The following is an 18226-nucleotide window of genomic DNA, read 5'->3' as shown; positions in this document are numbered from 1 at the left end:
GAAGTGGGCAACTAAGATGAATCTCAGAGGATGCGCTGTGAGTGTTCAGGGTTAGCCTCTAGGTGCCTGATGTTCATTTGGCTATCAAGCACATGCCTGCTTCCTCCAGCTCAGACAGTCCAAGCTAACAGTCACTGGCTCAATCTATGGTTGGTCCTAACATCTGAGTGTTCAAAGCCATGGGTGTTTTCATCATCTTTTGATACATTAGCTTTATTTGATTTATTAACCGACCAAAAGCCTTATCATCAAAGTAAAAATTCTGAACATTTTCACAAACCTAAACCAGATAAGGTGGTTCTTTCCCCGAGAAAATCCCTAGTGCCCAGTGCCTTGGTGTGCTTCTGCGAGACTCTGACTTCAGGGGGTTCTTTTTTTGCCTTCTCTTGACCTGTTTTTATCACTATCACTATTTAAATACTTCCTGTGGTGCTTGAATTAAAGTCTGCCATCTTATTGTCATTTCTCTGCGGTGAAAGAGTGATTTAAAGCCCAACCGAGCACATAAAGATATTGTTTGATGTATGGCTTTCCACTACTCATCATTATAGATGGCTCTTTCTTTGAAGCAGAACCCTTGGGGAACCCTAAATTCCAAACGTGAAACTACCTTACAGCAGACCCGATTTGCAGTTTGTAACACAAGTGAACCCTCATGAACTCGTTCATCTCAGGAGACTCATGGCTCACAGGTTCACAGGTTCCTGCAGCCTGGCTTTGGGGAGGAGGGCAGCACTATTTCTTTTTATACCTTTCCTCTTCGTAGTTGGATTTTTTTTTTTTTTGGTAACATTCTACATAAACAATAGTTTTTTACAATGTGGTAGGTTTTACATGATCACCACAAGGTCTTTTTACAAACACATCTTTAGCAGTCTGTGAAAACATGATTGCTCTCATCTGTGTTTATTCTACTTGTAAAACTCTTAAAGCTATAGCTGGCCTTCTTCCTTCTAAGTAGGCAGCAATTTTCCTCACAAGTGAGTATTGCATATATATATATATATGTGTATATATATATACACACATATATATACAGTATCTTTGGAAGTCTATGTACCAATTCCAAGAATTAACCATCGCCTCAACTTTTCTAAACTTCTGTGTTTGAATTTTCTTTGGAGCCAGAATATAAATGCAGAGAAACCACTTCATTGTTTATCTCCCAACTTACTAATTCATAATCAATCAACTTTATCTGCTGACAGTGTTATTAAGTGTCATCATTATTACCTTTTTCTATCAATGGTCTAGTTATAAGAATTGACTGCAATGACATTTCAATTCAAAACAGTAAATAAAACCTTCTTCTACAGAAGGACAAAGAACCACCATACTTGGGGGGATGAAATGGAATGAAGAAATTCCTGTCACCATATGCAGTTTGATTCTGTGATTAAATGCTTTTTAAATTTTAAACAAAAATTTTACTCTCTCTCTCTCTCTCTCTCTCTCTCTCTCTCTCTCTCTCTCTCTCTCTCTGTGTGTGTGTGTGTGTGTGTGTGTGTGTGTGTGCAGTTTTCTTGGGAGGCCAGTAGAGGGCACTGGAGTCTCTGGAGCTTGAGTAAGCGATGGTGATTCTCTCAGGTGTGCTAAGAACTGGAGTCAGGTCTACTGCAAGTGCAGCAGGTGCTGTTTACTTCTGAGCCCCCTTCCAGTCCCTAGAAATCATCTTGAATCTATGAGATTACCACCAGGCTAGGAACAATATATCTCCAATAGTTTTTTGGGGGGGGGGGGGGGGGAAAGGGCATAAAATTACGTATATTATTTAGATAAATTTTTATCTTTATTCAGAAATATGAGCTACAATTTATATAAAAGAATTTTTCCCTGACTGATCATTTCGATTTGTTTTGCCTGCGAGTAAACAGTGAGCACCCGAAGCTGTCAGGACATTACAGGTTGATAGTTTTCTCATTCCATTGGAAGTATTTTCTATGAATCATTTGCTCCCTAAACAGTCCCAGATGAGCATGCATGCTCAGGCATGTGCACCTAAACACACGCATGCGCGCGCGCGCACACACACACACACACACACACACACACACACACACACATACTCACACACACATACACCTCTTTGAAAGCATTCCTGTTCATTAACAAGCTCATGCATCATTAGCCAATGTCTGCATGTTCATGGGGCTAACACCGTGTCTTCTATTTAGACTTGCCTTTCCTTCCTTTGGCAGGGAATTTCTAGGAGTGGGGAAAGCAAGCAACAGCCACACAGCACATGTTTTTCCATTAGAGGGTTGCTTTTGTAGATGCAATATTGTTTTAAGCATTTGCATGGCAAAACTTTTTAGACATTCTACTCTACAAGCGCCTGTAAAGGTGATTAACTTGAGGACAGGAAAAACTACGTTTTTGAGGGTGAATAGGAAGCTGAAAGGACCTTTAGTGAGATACCAGCTTGTAAAGTCTTCTCCCAATAGTTCATAGGCTATTCTTGGGAACATAGCACAATCCAACATAACTCCCTCTATCCTTTCCTCCAGCGTGGTGAGTGAGGCAGGGCCGATTAATTATTCATTCTAGTCTGTTCCCTCAGTTACAAGGAGGAGCAAACAGCAGATATGTAATTTGCAGGCATCTCCAAGTCATATTCTGACTAAAACCTTGCAAGTTTCTGGCTTGTTCTGACACTGCTAGAGCAGACACTAGGTCTGCAGGGCTTTCTGTGTGCCTCTGATTTAATTCTCAGAGACAAGGAAAGCCTGAGCCCAGTGAGAAGAGAAACAGACATATAGAGTGAGGCGGAGCATGTAGGAGCCCTTCCTCACTGCATACCCGCCATAGCTACAGAGACATCTCTTTGTACTGAGCAAAGTACTGAGCACCTTTGGCCTGGTATTAGATCTATGAGAAGAACAGATTTAGTTCACAAAACTGTCATCCAGAGACTCTATGAAAGTGTAAACCTTATACAACTGATGCCATTTGTGGTTCTTAACTAGCTATAGTGGTTCCTTTAAAAGTTAATATTTATCTTGCCATAATATTTACCTTCACAGGGTAACTGCTGCTATTTTCCCATGACTGCAATGAAGAATTGTGGTAAGATAAACTCACCTCTATAAGACAAATGTCAGCTGTTTAATGAAAACCACCGCACAAGCATTCCAGGTTTACTTTGAATCTGCCGAGGGCCTGGCCCTTGAGTAAAATTTAACACACACACACACACACACACACACACACACACACACACACACTTCCTAATAGGAACCAGTGGTGACAAGAAATGAATTCTGGGACTACTAATGGCCTAAGGAAATGATGGCTGGAATGGAGGTATACAGTATATATATATGTTCCATGTACTGTTCTGATGATGGCAAGAGTGCTGAGGCTAGAGGTGAGCCTGAATCTTATACCTGCAAGCTGCACTCTGAGGTTATGGTCAGTAACAGACTTTGGCATGTTTGTATATTATTAGAGTCAGATAGACTAAGATCTTTACCTCTCTCTCATGTTTGTGTATGTGGGTGACTTTTATATGGATGCTAATTATCCAAACCCAGGTCCCCATGCTTGAGTGCCATACACTTTACCTACTGAGCCATGTCCCCAGCTCTAATATAATATTTACGATGTACAGTCTAATGCTTTGATATATATTTACATTATGAAGTTATTAAAAGCAACTTACAAATGGGTCTACAGCCTCTCAGACTGATAATTTTTGGGGGGCAAAGAACAGTTAACACCTACTTGTTCTTCAACACAGCACTATTTATTACAGTTCCCATTCTCTGTATTCGATCATTAAAGCTTGTTCCTCCTCGCCTAACTCAAACTCTGTGTCCTTTGGTTAATAGTTCTCATGTCTTCATTCTCTATCCTTCCCCAGGCTCTGATGACGACAACTTCAGTCTCAAGTTTTGTGTTTGATATTTTTAGTTTCCATATCTAAGTAAAGATACAACATGCCTGGCTTTTTTCACCTAACTCAGTGCCCTCCGGGCCAAATCCATGTTGCCATGAGTGACAGAGTTTCTTTATTAAAGTCTGGGTACTATTATATTGTGTACATCTATTAGATTTTCTTCATCCATTTGTTTAACTGTAGGCAGTGAGGTTGTTTGCTACTTATGGCTATTGTGAATTGTAATATAGCATATATTGAAATGCAGGTGTATCTTTGGCACACTGAATTACTTCCTTCAGACGTACCCCTGAGAAGTGTGATTGCTGTAGTATTCAGCAAGCCTAATTTTTGACTTCCTTTATTTTCTTTTACAATGGCTTTGGAATTTTAAGAGTTCACATAACATCTATTGATTTATTTGTGCAGAATGGAACCCCTAACAACACATATTCTTCTAATTGAAGGCAAATTTTACCCTTTATACCTTTTCATTTATGTGTATAATCAGTTCTCTATTTCGTCATTTTAAAGGATTATATCTATTTGAAGAATCATTAGTGAAATGATCTCTCTCTTCTTCCTCTGTCAGAGTGGGAGTGGGGAAGGGATGTGATTTGGGATGAGGTGAGGGAATGACCCAGGACTGCCTCTGAGGGCACAGTAAACAATTAGTCACCTTCTAGCCAGAAGTGAAGTATCACCAGAAAAAGCATTGGCCCAAACCTTGATCTTGGGCTTTCCATCTCCAAGTATGTGAGATAATCTATTTCTCTTGTCTGTATTATTTTCTTATGGCTTCCCGAGCTGACTAAATAAAGGAGCCATCTGATTCCTAGGAAGGAAAAAACTTTCAATTTCAATCACTTTCAGGAAATACTACTTTCTTTAGAGTAATAAGTTTACTCTGAAAGACTGGAATAAAAGCAGCCTACAATGTGCGGCTATCAGCGATCAGTTCTGTGTCTGCACATGGCATTTCATGCTTTTGTGCTCAGCACTAGGGCATCAGGAGTTGACTCTAGGAGCCTAAATTCTGCAGATAAGAATAGCTTTACACAAAACTATGACACCCCCTCACGACACACATATTAGCTCACCTGGGAAGCTAACCTCTGAGAGCAGTACATGGCATGCAGCGGCATGGACGTGGCATGAGTGCAGAATAGAAAGGAAAAGATCCGGAACCACAAAGTGCCAAGAGACAGGTGGCAAATATCATTATCATTTTAGAGAGGAGAAAAAGTGAGCTGCGGAAAGGTCAGATGTCTTGTTCAAAGTGACACAGAATGGAGTAGAGCCTGAAATTATTAACTTCTGTTTTCTAATCTAGTGGACTTAAGGTCATCGAATCCAACCAGGAAGGTCAAGGTATCAGTTTTATGTCACTCAGCATCATTGCCTCTGCTCTTTTGTCCTCTCACCTGGGAGCCACTTGATGACTTCAGCCACAGCAGCTATCCCTATCCTGGGAAACCAGATTCTGAAACTAGACACTCTATTAAAAACTAGTGCTGTGACTAACTACAAGATTAAGACCCCCTTCCCTCTAGGATACTCAATAGTTTTTGTTGAACCTTTGTTTTCCTCGATGGCTTGGTAATCTCTTCAAAAGGCCTTCTGGTGGCTCATACCTGGAAACTTGCTCTAAGGCTAAATATTAAAATATGTCTCCAGGGTCAACAAAGCATATATACTACATATTAGTTACTATACTCTGTCCTGAGACTGTAGTTTCTATAGTACTGTGCTAATGTGTGGCACTACATTTGAACAAAAGAATTGACCACCCCTAAAATGGTGTCTCATGAAAAGAGCTGTGTAGTGATTAAGTACCATCATTTCTGTTTGCCTCTACAGTGTTCCTGCTATTGATCATGACTTCCTTTAGATTCTCATTTTGGCTCACAGACCACACCCTTGACTCTCTAATATCTATACCTTTCCTTCTTCCATATCTGTCTACCATCTATCAGATGTAGTGTTAATTCTAAAAAATGGAGCTTTGTGGAAGTTATGAAATGATGTGAGAACAATAAAACTCATATCCTAATACAGGAACTTGATCTGATTTTACTACTGAGAAAAATTAGAGAACATTTATATATAACAGGAGCAGCAATGTAACTCAGTGGGTAAATGTGTTTGCCTATCATGACTGATTGCCAGGCATCATTCCTCAGGAATCACATGGAAAAGGAAAGACCCAAGACCTGCAAAGTTTACCTCTACACATACACTGTGGCACATCCACAACACATAGTGAATAAAATGTAAGAAGATTATATATCAAAGATTGTATATGACAAATTTGAAAACACTTAGGATGCAGTTCTGTTTTAACCTTCAGTTCTTTCTTCTTGAAGATGGTGAGAAACTTTATTTTCTGAGATAAAATGTATTTGTTATGGCTCATATATGTGGTTATTATTTTCCTATTGGTAAACATTTACATATTTTGCAGGAATGCATTGCCTCTCTCTTTGAGTATTTTCATTCCCAAGTTCTACATGAGGTGATCCCTAAAAGGTAACTGAGCATTTTCCTATGTTATTCATTGCTAGGCTGAAGTCAATTGTGTATCCTGCTGTTTAATTCACTTCTGACAGTATCTGATGTTACAGCATACTGCACAAGTGAAGGGATTGACATCACAAGGCTTTCCACACTTCTGGTGCCAGATGTCCACATAGCTGCAATCCACCTATTCTTCTTCCTGGGTAAGTAAAGGTTCACTAAAGCAATGATCCATTTTCATATGTGATCATTCACCCAGATGACTTACACAGTTCACAAAGGTGCTATATTTAAAATTATGAATTTGTAATTAAAGCTAAATTCAGGAACTCCAAGTAGAAGAGATGCATTTGGCAAGAAATGAGGTAAAGCAAGAACATAGAGCTTTCACTTTCATGGTTCAAGAGTTTCAATGGAATTCCTTTTCTGTTTAATTCATTAGGTAGCTAGAGACAGAATATCATGTATCGCAGTCTGGCAACTGTGGCCACAAATGACCTTGAACTTCTGATCTTCCTTCCTCAGTCTTAGCTGGTGATTGATGGATAATCTCAAACTCTAGTCTTCTTCTCCCCAGAAGAGGTCTAGTGGTTAAAACTATACAGGAACTCAGTTCAATTAACACAGAATTTTCCTATCACTCAGGATGTCCTTGTCAGGTCCAGCATGGCTGTGGAAGGGATAGTGTCACAGAGTGACAGAGCCAGTAGGGTGTGAAGCTTCTTGAATGCTGATGGTTATACATATTGTTTGTATAATAATGAATATATTTTACTTTATGTTTCCCCTTCAGGGAATGTCCTCCCTGCTAAGGTTAATGACTCCATGATAATCAGAAACAGCATGATTCCTGGAACCTGGTCTGTAGACAGACCTTGAAATCAGAGATCTGCATTGGTCTTTCAGAAAGCAAGAATGTGTCTGGTGTTCCACAACAATATGGTGGTTATGACCTTCAGGATAGCACTTAAGGCTGTGGGAAAGAATTTTGAAAACATGAGTTCAAGAATACGTAAATTACTGTAAGAACTGTTCTTTACAGGATTTCTCAACTATGCAAAATATAAGGATGCAATATGAATTATATGAGGGGCTTCATGGACCTGAAAGAATAGAGGCAGCTGAACTAATAATTCAGCTTTGTTAGAAAGATATTAAGGGAGGTGATAAAGAGATTTAAGGAGTGGTGATCTCAGGGCAAGATTCCATCCATTTAATCTTAATGTTTGTATTTGCAGTTGAACAAGGACTCAAGGAATAGTTTGGACTTTTAATCTCGAATGAACTACAATCCAGAAATGGAGGCCACACTTGTAATGTAAATTTTGAGACTAGAAGACACAAACTTTTGATCCAGATCTCGAGACCATGAAAAGTTTAGGTCCAGACATGGTAGAACACACTTTTAATCCCAGGAGTCAAAAGCAAGCAGATTTCTTAGTTTAAAGCCAGCCTGTAATGCAGAGCAAGTTCTAGGTGAAGAAAAGCCTAGGTCCAGGCAGGGTGATACACACCTTTAATCCCAGCATTCGGGAGACAGAATCATGTGGATCTCTGAGTTTAAGGTCTGTCTGCAGAGCAAGTTCCAGGACAGCCAAGCTTAGGCAGTGAAAGTTAGGAAACAAAACTGGTGATCATGCAATAGAACAAGGGGGCCATGTTCCAGCCCCAACAAGCAGCAGAACTCAGCAGCTTCCACCATGTGGCTTTGGCTTAAAGGCAAGAGGCTAAGATCATAAGGGAACCTATGGGAACCTGGGTTAAATGGTTGAATTGATATTCAAATCCTACGGAAGGAGCTTATATAAAATAAAAGACTGGGATTTGGTCTGCAGGAGACAGTTATCTTGAGCAGAGAGCTTTGGGGAGAGAGAGAGAGAGAAAGAGAGAGAGAGAGAGAGAGAGAGAGAGAGAGAGAGAGAGAGAGAGAGAAAACGAACTTGAGCAGAGAGCTACCTCAAGTAGAACACAGAGCTGTCAGCTTACATCCATCACTGACTCCAAGTACTTTCTGTGCTGCTCCCAAACACTCCTTCCTCAGGACCTTCTCCCAAGCTGAGGCAGGTCCTCAGCTTACTCTAAGTATTTTTTTTTTTTTTGAACTCTTGGACTGAGAACCTGAACTAAGGACATATTTAAATATATATTGTTAAATCACACCATCTGTTGCTTTTCTTTCTTGTGCATACTTTAGTCTTTGAGAGATCATTTTTCCAAGTTATTGTTCAGAGGTGCCTGATGATATACAAGTTAAGGAGGTTTATAGTTACAAGCCTAAATACTAAAGAAGTTTGGGATACAGATGCACTTTTAAAACTCAACATGAATGTTTTTTTTCTTAATGTAAGAAGCCATGTGGCATTACCACAGGTATGATTTTGAAAAAAAAAAAGAAGGAGGAGACAGGTAGAGTGATGAGAATATAGAGCAGCATTGAGGAAACCTTGATCCCCTTGATCCTCTATACATCAGGAGAAAGGAATGTTTTGAGGAGGAAGGGATCATCTCTTTAAACGTTGTTTAGTAGGTAGAACAAGGACAAGGGAAGATCAGATTTAACTACTTGGTGACAAAATAAAGATGCCCTGGTAACAAAGATAGATAAGTATATGTTTCATGAAGTGGTAGAACACAGGATTCAAGTGACCTCAAGAAGCTCGAGGGAAAAATGGAGGTGAGTAGACACTGTTGTTTTAGTTTTGTGTGTGTGTGTGTGTTTCTCACAGAGCAGTAGCAGATAGAAAAATTGAAGTGAAGAAAGGGGTTTTGTAATCAGAATTGTTTTGAAGATGGGAATAATAGTAGCAAATATATATTGTAGGAATGAGCCAATAGACAGTAGATGCAAGATCATAGGCAGAGTAGAGAACTCATATACAAGCAGAGCTCACTTAGGATCGTGGGCATGTCGAACATATGAATTTGTAAAATGTGTCTGTTTTTACTCTTTAGTGATGATAGATTGAGAGCCATCAGAATGAGGAGAATAAAGGAGGCATGGAGTTTCCAGATAGAAGAGAGAGTTACAAAGTAGTCTTTGAGACCAGTGGAAAATGAATAAACTAGGGGAAAATAATTAGAATATATGTAATAAGAATATATATTCTTATACTATGTGATGTGGCATGTAGCAAATATATAATACAATGTACTATATAGGATAGGGTTGTCTGGCACCATTAAACCACCACTGGTAATTCACAAATTAGTAGCAGGATCCTCTAAAGTGGTTGCACATTTTGGTCTAGTCACATGAGTACTTGGGTGTAGTGGAGGGGAGAGATGACCTTCACCAGAATTGGTAAGAGATCATAGTATGAAAAGGAGTCTGCATTCTTTCGGAAGGACCAGGTGATTTAAAGTGGGTAAAGAGGATGTTAGAGTTGATGACCAACGAAACAGGGCCGAGTAGTCAGGATTATAGGTTCTGCTGGGGTTGAGATGCTAATAGGAATGAACTAGAGGGACCAGGGAAGCGTGGAACTGGGATCAGAGAGGAATTTTATCAGAGTGGGACCAAAGAGAGGTATCTGGGTTAGTGTGGAGGACAGCTCCTGAAAAAATCCAAAGCACTGAAAGATGGATGAATTTGAAAGATAATTTGCATATGAACCCAAAAGACAGGCAGGATAAGGGTGGGTGTGAGCTATGACTGACAAGGCTTGGAAGTTAGGAGAAATGGGTTGCCTGGGGACTTGGGAGGAAGTCACTGAATGACAGTTATAATGAAAAAGGCATGGAGTTACTGTCTCCTGAGATATCGAGATGAAAGTTTTGAAAAGAAGATTTTTAGATTTATTCATTTTACGTGTATGGGTGTTTTGCTTGCATGTATGTGTCTGTATGTGCATCACATACATGCAGAGCCCACTGAGGCCAGAAGAGGGCACTGGAATCACCCTGGAACTAGAATTACAAATAGAAGTTAGTGGCCATGTGGAGTGTGGGAATCCAACCTGGGTGTCTGGAAGAGCATTCAGTGCTCTTAACTGCAGAGCCATCTTTCGTCTCCCAAATAGATTTTTTTTCTTTTTTCTTTTCTTTAGAGAAGAGGATGATATGAAAGCAACAGTGAATGCCTGGAGATCACTTAGGGTTGTGTGTGTGTGTGTGTGTGTGTGTGTGTGTGTCCCAACATTAGCTGCACAGTTCCAAGGCTATCATCCAAAAAATTTTGTCTATTGTACTTACTATTTTCTCTATATTCATAATACAAATATAAGACAATATCCTTGGGACATTTTCTTTTTACACATTCTGACTGAAATGGGCCATGGAAATGCTGTTTATTTAGCAAAGATTTTGACTGTGCAAATGATCTTTAACTACTTAATTGGCTTCGATAGATCAAAAGTAGAGAAAGCAATATGCATGCTGGGTTGGGATTTTATAGGCATATATATTTGGGAGGTGTTAGCAGGGTAGAAGACTAAAGCCTGTGGATTATTTATTATTACCAAGGTCAGAAGTAGGAATTCTGAGGGTGTAATGGTCTTCTAAAGTGGCTAGAGTTTTCTGAGTTGTTGAAAGTAGTTTACAAATGTTTGGAGCAAAAGGAAAGGCTAGCTTTGTAAATTGTGGGTATTTGTTTATTTTTGTTAATTTCCTTTGTGTAATAAAATGGCTTTCATTTTGTTAGCCAGTATTTAAAGTTTTAGCTTTCTTCCAATTGATATGCCACAGGCAATAAATTATGCACAGTGCTGCTAAAAACAAACCAGTTTTTTTTAAAGCAATAATTACCAAAGACCACAATTACAGTCAACATTAAAACAGATAATACTTGCCTACAGCTCTGTGTCTGCCTCCTTTACTACCAAAATGCCAGTTGGTGTTTATAAGCTACAAACATTGGTGGTTCCAGTGTGCTAAGAACCGTGAGGAAGGAGCAATGTTAGAATATTCTAGAATAAACCATCCTGCCCCTTCATTACTTCCCATCCCCTCCAGCCCAAGCTACCAACACCTTTACTGACCCTTTCTTTCATCTCCTGAGCTGATAGCAATACCAGTCTTCTGTCTTTCTCCATCTAGTATGCTTAACTCAAGCCCATGTCTTCCTTACAACTCTTTCCTCCTATTTACATTCTTTATTTTGTCATAAGTCCTAAGTGTGTATGTGTTTATGTATGTGTGTGTATAAGTGAAACTGGTGTGACTTACAGACCGTTACCTTAGATACCGGGAAGCACTGGTGATTTCATTTTGGCATGCAGATGGAGCTCTGCGGCAGGTCCCAACTCTGCTATACTTCACCTAATAGTCTAAAACAGAGGCAGCTCTTTGGTCTAGGGTGCTTTTTCCTTGTGATTAGGGTACTGTTCTTTGCCTGTCATGTAGTTGCTGGATAAAATTGTTTCTGTCATCCTATTCTGCCAGGTATAAACACATGCACATAAGATGGTACTCTTGGCATCCAAGAGTTGAAAAGGCTTGTATCCACTTGGAAATATTTATGGTAAAGCACTCTGGTACCAGAAACACTCCAAAGATTATAAAAACCCACTTAAAGAGAATTATCAGATTGTCCACAGCTTCACCTTTCTCATTCTCTTTCTTGTACTGGTAAGGGAAATGAAGAAGTGCCATAGTAGAAGGGGCTATGACACTCAGGATCTGTTTCCTTGGGGTCAGCTGAGCTTCAGGGGTAACCCTCATGCTTCCAGAGGTACTGATGAAGAGGCAATCTTCTGATGACTTTTGTCCTTACAAAATAAGGAATGTTGGATTTCTTCTGTATATTACACACAGAGAATAATAATGTAGGAGTTACAGTCACTACTACAAGCTAATGGGAAGTTTGGATCAAATAAGAATCTCATATCTAATCTAAGATGAAAAAAGTATTTTTCCTCTCCCATGTTGGTTGTTGTCAATGTTTCCCTCAAGTGTCAATGAGCTTACAGTATTTTTCTGCAGAACACCAGTATATATGAATGTTGTGGCAAATTTCCTTGACTGTATCCAACTTGCTAGTTTCCCTCTTCCATAATTCACTTTCTCATCCATAAAAAGTACACAACTGATGGAAACCTTGACTATAATTACTTCTGATATGGATGTCTATTTCTAGCGTTATTTCCCTGTTTATAAACAGAGAGCAGAGCTAAAACATGGCTCATCAGGTAAAGAAACTTACTACCAAGCTGACGGTAAATGATTCCATCGCTGGAATTCATGTGGTGGGAGGAGAGAACTGGCTCCCATAAGTTGTCCTTTGATCTCTGTTCATGCACAGTGGCATGCACAGACAGCCCATCCCCACAAAAAAATGTTTAAAAAGTCTTTAATAAAAGGAAAGAACAGATTTGGTGACAGATGACAACTCCAAGGGGGAAATGATGTGCTTTTTTTTGTGAATGTAACTTTATGTCGCTTTTCAAACTGACAATGAAAATGAACAATTTTAGTAAGTTCTTCCTTCAATTCTCCAAATGTAATTTTGAGATAGAACTATAAAGCACATAAGTGAGCTTAATCTGATAATTAAGCCGAACTATTTTCCATGTACTTAATTTGAATATTCTTGAACACAGATAAAAATTATTATGTGTACACAAAGTGGAATCATCTGACTTCACAATAAGTAACTTTTAAATTGCCAGTGGTGTCATCTTATTCTCTACTAGGTACAAATACATACATATAAATGGTCTTCTTGGTACCAATGAGTTAAGAAAAAGACTTGCAGTCATTTGAAAGATGCTAATTGTGTGAAATACTACAATGTCAGTATCTTTTCAATCAGCATCTATTAAGTATACATTTCTTCTCCTAGATATTATGAGAATCATACAATAAATATAAATTATGATTTGTACTAAAAAATAGGTCAAGGTGTCATATGTATACATGACATAGATGACCTACAACTGCAGATGCTAATAGTACCAACATTAGAGAAATATGCCAAAATTATAAAAAAATTAATCAAAATGGTGATCTGAATCTGGAAGTCAGGGACAGGGCTTCCATTTTCTATCTCTGATATGTTTCCAGGTAAAATGATGCATGTTTGTGGACTGCACTGCGTTGGAAGCACACAGACGATCACTGTCTGATAGACATATAATTTGAACCTCAAAATTCAGTCGCAGGATAGGTCAGTCTTCTCGTGATCCTATTACAGAGGTTAAAATTCTATTTTGATTTATTTCATATATTAAAAATCATTTAAACAATAACTAATATAAATTACTAACATATTTTATATTTTTCCTACTTTGACTTCAAAACCCAATACATTTTTTAAAATTTATTTTTGTTTTACATGTATGTATTTTTGTTTTGTTTGCATGTCAGAGTATATATATATTTTCACTGACACTAACAGAGGTCATTGGATCCTATGGGAGTGGAGTTACAGGCAGTTGTGAACCACCAGGTGGGTGCTGAAAACTGAACCTCAGCTCTCTGAAAGAGCAGTATGTGTTCTCAACTGCTGAGCCATCCTCCAGTTCCCAGTGTATGTTTTGCAGTCCTAGATCATTCTAGTTTAGCCATGTGAAAATAGCTCCTTGGGACTGGATAGACCTGACTATAGATAATGTGCTCTGTGAAACCACACATAGAAAAGGAAGGATCAAAGTCCATACAAGAGACCTTGAAGGTGAGGTAAGATTTGTCACCGTGGAGGTAGAACTGTGTGTCAAATGACTTCAAATGAAAATAAATCCAATGAGCTTTGCTGTTTGATGAGGTTACTGGTATCCAGACTTTGAATCCTGAAAAGGTTTGTGTCCTAACGAGCATGGGGTTGGACATTTTCCTATTTGGTTTCTATATTGGACTGGGCGTTTGACAGACATAAAGAAAGAAATGGCATTCAATTTGTCAACATATCAGAGGCAGATATAGTGTATGCATGCTGTCATCCTTTAATATACAAATGCAAAACCACCCTGCTCTGGACTCAACAAGCCCTTCAATACTCAAAGGATCTCATTGAAGTCTGTTTGGGATTGCTTGAAACTACACAGGTTCCTACCAGATCTGCATAATATCTTGCAAATTTTAGAGTCCATATTTTGAGGGAGAAACTTTTCAAGAAGAGTGTTTGATACATTCCTGGTCCTACCAACGAAGATGAAAGTATTGAAATTAAGTGTCCTCCTGAGAATAAGATCATAAATGATAGGAGCAAAGGGCCTGGCTCATAAGAAAACCAATAGGTGGCTGTTGCTATGACTATGATGACCTTTATTAGTATCCATATCATCAATGACATCATGCCAAGATCCTTCAGCCTTCAACTCCATTAATTGGCACAGCAAAAGATGCGTACTCAAAGGTTTATTCAAGGACCGCAGACCACTGCCTGCAGCAGTAAAGCTTTCTCTCACCCTTCACTCATATATAGCTCTACTGAAAACTGAAGAAATGTTCTCATATTCGAATCTAAAACACACACACAAAAACCCTCTTTCTCTTCTAGTAGTTGTTTCTGGATTCCATGATTTCCAACCGAACCCATTTTCAAACTCTGCAAAAGGTTTACAATAACAAAGGTTATGCACCTGCAGAAAAATGTGCTAATAGTAGCTTTCAACATATAACATTGGAGGTCTCACTAACTGTTGCCTCTAGGGCCATGTGCTAAAGGTCTGAAGAAAATATAGGTTTTGCTTTTATATTTTAAAGCTTTATTTTATGTTTATGAGTGTTCTGCCTCCATGTCTATAAGTGTACACACGTGTGCTTGTTGCCCATGGAGATCAGAATAGGGTATCAGATCCCTTGATCTGGAGTTACAGATGGCTTTGACACTGTATGGGTGTTGGAAGCCAATCTGAGTTGCTGTCAGAACAAGTTATCCTTCCAGCCCCATGCATGGATAGATTATGGATACTCTCTTTCTTCTTAAGGAACATTAATTCCATTGCAGTCACAGTAATGCCAGTATGAAGGACTTTAGTGATTTTTTTTTTCTATTTTAACACAAACCTGGGATGACTTTTTATTGTCTGACTTCCTCTCCTCCCTTACCAAGTGGCTGGGCTGCCCATCCTTTCAGACTCCAGACCCACCCTCCCATCTTATATTCTATCCCTTCATCTTATATTCAGCTTCTACCTATCTATCTCAGGTTCAGAGCGACTTAGTGTTTATACTGTTATGAGCCACAGAAGAGAAATTCAAGTCACCTCTTAAATCAGAGAACTACTTGGGGAGAAATGGGAATTTTATACTTCATTGAGGAACCGAGTTACAATAACACCCCCTTTGGTGGACTCCATTGAGTCGCTATAGGAAATGTCACTAGGCCATCAGAAATGGGCAGGTCACATGCTCATGTGAATGCAATGCCTTTCTTTGGCACTGTTTTTATGCTGTTTCTAGCAAGTGACCCAATGTCACGGCTGCCACCATCTCCCTGAGACCTGGACTTGTTTAATTAACCCTTCACTGGCAAATGACCTGCCTTTTACCCGCCTGCCTGCAAAGTGTTTCTCTGATCAATGACAGAACTGGCCATTTTGTGCACTGAGCCATCAGGTCAGAGAGTCTGCTTCTTCCTTCCAGATATGGCCTGGGATTTCCTCACATGAGCTATTTTCTAAAAAAAAAAAATTAATTGACAATAAATATATTTTCATACAATATAATCTGATCATGGTTTCTGCTTCCTCATCTCCTCCCATCTTCTCCCATCTCCTCCCTGAGCCCTTACCCTTTCTACTCCAGAAAACCCCTCTCTTTCTTTTTAAAAAAAAACAAACAGGCAAATATAAAGCAAAGAAAAGCAAGAATAAAACAAAACAAAGAAACCAATAAACAAGAAAAAAGAGAAACAAAGAAAGATTCCAAGAAATGCATATACCTGTGGCAGTGGTAGGACATGCACTCGCATGCCCCCTCACTCCATAAGACCAAAAAATAAAAAAAATTAAAAACCATATTCAAGCAAAAGAGCAGTAAAAAATTTTTAATGGACAAACAAGACAATATAACACAAAAAAAATCTCCAAAAATACCTTTCAGTTCCTTTTTTTGTTGGCCATCTGCTGCTGCGCATAAGTGTGGGTTGTATACCCAGTGAGACTTGCTTGCCAAAATTAATTTTTCCTTTGTGAGTAGCTGTTAACTGGAAATCCTTGGTTAGGGATAGGGGCTTATGTCAACTTCCAGCTTAGCACTGTGACTCCACCTGGTTTGGATCTATGCAGGCCTTATGAATGCTGCCAAAGTCTTCGTAAGTTCACAAGTGTGTCAGTCTCGTAGTGTCTGATGTAGTTTCCATGGTGTTCTCCATCCCCTCTGGCTCTTACAAGCTTCCTCCCTTCTCGTCCACATAGCTCCCTGATCCCTGAGGAGTTGGATTTGACAGAGACACCCCTGTGAGGACTGTATTCCAACGTCTCTCACCCTCAGTAGATTGTCAAGTTGTGTGTTTCTATATTAATTCCCAACTACTGTAGAAGGATGCTCCGCAGATGATGGCTGAGTGAGACACTGATCTATGGATGTAGCAGAATGTCCTTATGAGTCATTTTATTGCTATGTCCCTTTAGCAGAACAATAGTATTTGTTTGGCTATACTTTTTATCCTTGTTAAGGAGTCTACCTACCTGCCATCGATTCCCAGCTGACTCACCTTTCCTTTTTTCACTTTCTGGTTTTATAGGTCCTGTGTTTTTATAATTGTCCTGAATCATTTGAGCTAGTAGTGATGACACTATGTGTGCCAACAGCCTGTTTCTGTCTCTGGTTTATTTGTGCTATTCTGGATGTACTATTGCATTTTTAAATCCATATAAAGCAATGTGGGTTAAGATGAGCTATAAATGAGGAAAACAAAAAGACAAGAATAATTTGTGTCATTTTCTTTTCCAATATTACCTAATTATACACAGCTCTCCTCACCAACATGGAAGATGTAAAAGGATTAAAGACTCAGCCTTGGTTTTAGGGAGTGATAGGACAGGTCAAAAATGGTTGAGCAATTACTAATTAGAATAGCCTGAAAGGGAGGTGAAAGACTGTAAATATTTACCAGCTGGTTATAATTAAAGTAACCATTTTTCCTGATTTCCTGTTAAATGTCTGAGTGGACAGAGGCGTGTTTTATATATAGAGAAAATATTATAGGATGGAAAAGGATGCAAGAAGGTACACCCAGAGTGTTCCCATCCTTGTCCCATTGTTTGTCTTCTCTTCCTCTTCTTTCTTCTGTCTTTCTTAGTGCCTTCCCCTTCATTTCTCTCATACGAGGAATTGCACATAGATTATAATATATGTTGGGTGGATGTGCTTCTACTGCAATGCATCTCAGACCTAGAGAGATCTTTGTAAAATGACAATCTGATGGCCTGGTGATGCCATCCTACCCTGTAGAACATCCTACCTCCTTTAGAACACTTTCAACGACTGCCCTTCCTGGTCTTTCTTCTTCAGCTTTGTTCTTTAGTCCCCCTTGATGACTGTTCTAGTCACATTGTCTGTCTCAAAGTTCTACTTTGTATACTTCACAGTTTTATCTTATGACATTCCTTCCTGGCACATTTGCGTTTTGTAGTTTTTTTTTGTTGTTGTTGTTGTTGTTTGGCTTTGTTTGTTCTAACTAACACTTAGATTTTAAAAGACACTCCTTGAGCCTGATATCCAGCTTTAGTGCTTCCCTGGGGCTTCTTGCACCAACTTTAGTGTTAGTTCTGTCATTTCCTAGTGATTCCCCCCCAAGAAGGCTTAACACGCCATCAGGGGTGAAGACCCCATTAGCTATTTTACAGGCTGCTCAGAACAGTGCTCTATGAAGCGTCCACGAAGGGCTAATGAAGCATGGTGAGATTATCCCAGCTGAAACAGTTGGAGCAGGACTAGAAGGTTCTCGGG

At 39.2% G+C, this 18226-nt stretch overlaps 1 long non-coding RNA gene across 1 annotated transcript in view; it reads left to right on the top strand.

Moving 5' to 3' along the window:
• The window catches only part of 6530403H02Rik (RIKEN cDNA 6530403H02 gene), a 432399-nt gene that overhangs the window by 207587 nt on the left and 206586 nt on the right, over nt 1–18226 (top strand). Inside the window, exons 6-7 of the long non-coding RNA NR_130170.1 lie at nt 6325–6406; nt 6502–6597. This is a non-coding gene — a long non-coding RNA (RIKEN cDNA 6530403H02 gene). The remainder of the gene's footprint in view (nt 1–6324; nt 6407–6501; nt 6598–18226) is intronic.

This window comes from Mus musculus, chromosome 3, assembly GCF_000001635.26.
Source record: "Mus musculus strain C57BL/6J chromosome 3, GRCm38.p6 C57BL/6J".
Lineage (NCBI taxonomy): Eukaryota > Metazoa > Chordata > Mammalia > Rodentia > Muridae > Mus > Mus musculus.
The sequence above is the reverse complement of the archived record's forward strand: the minus strand, read 5'-3'. Positions and strand labels throughout refer to the sequence as shown.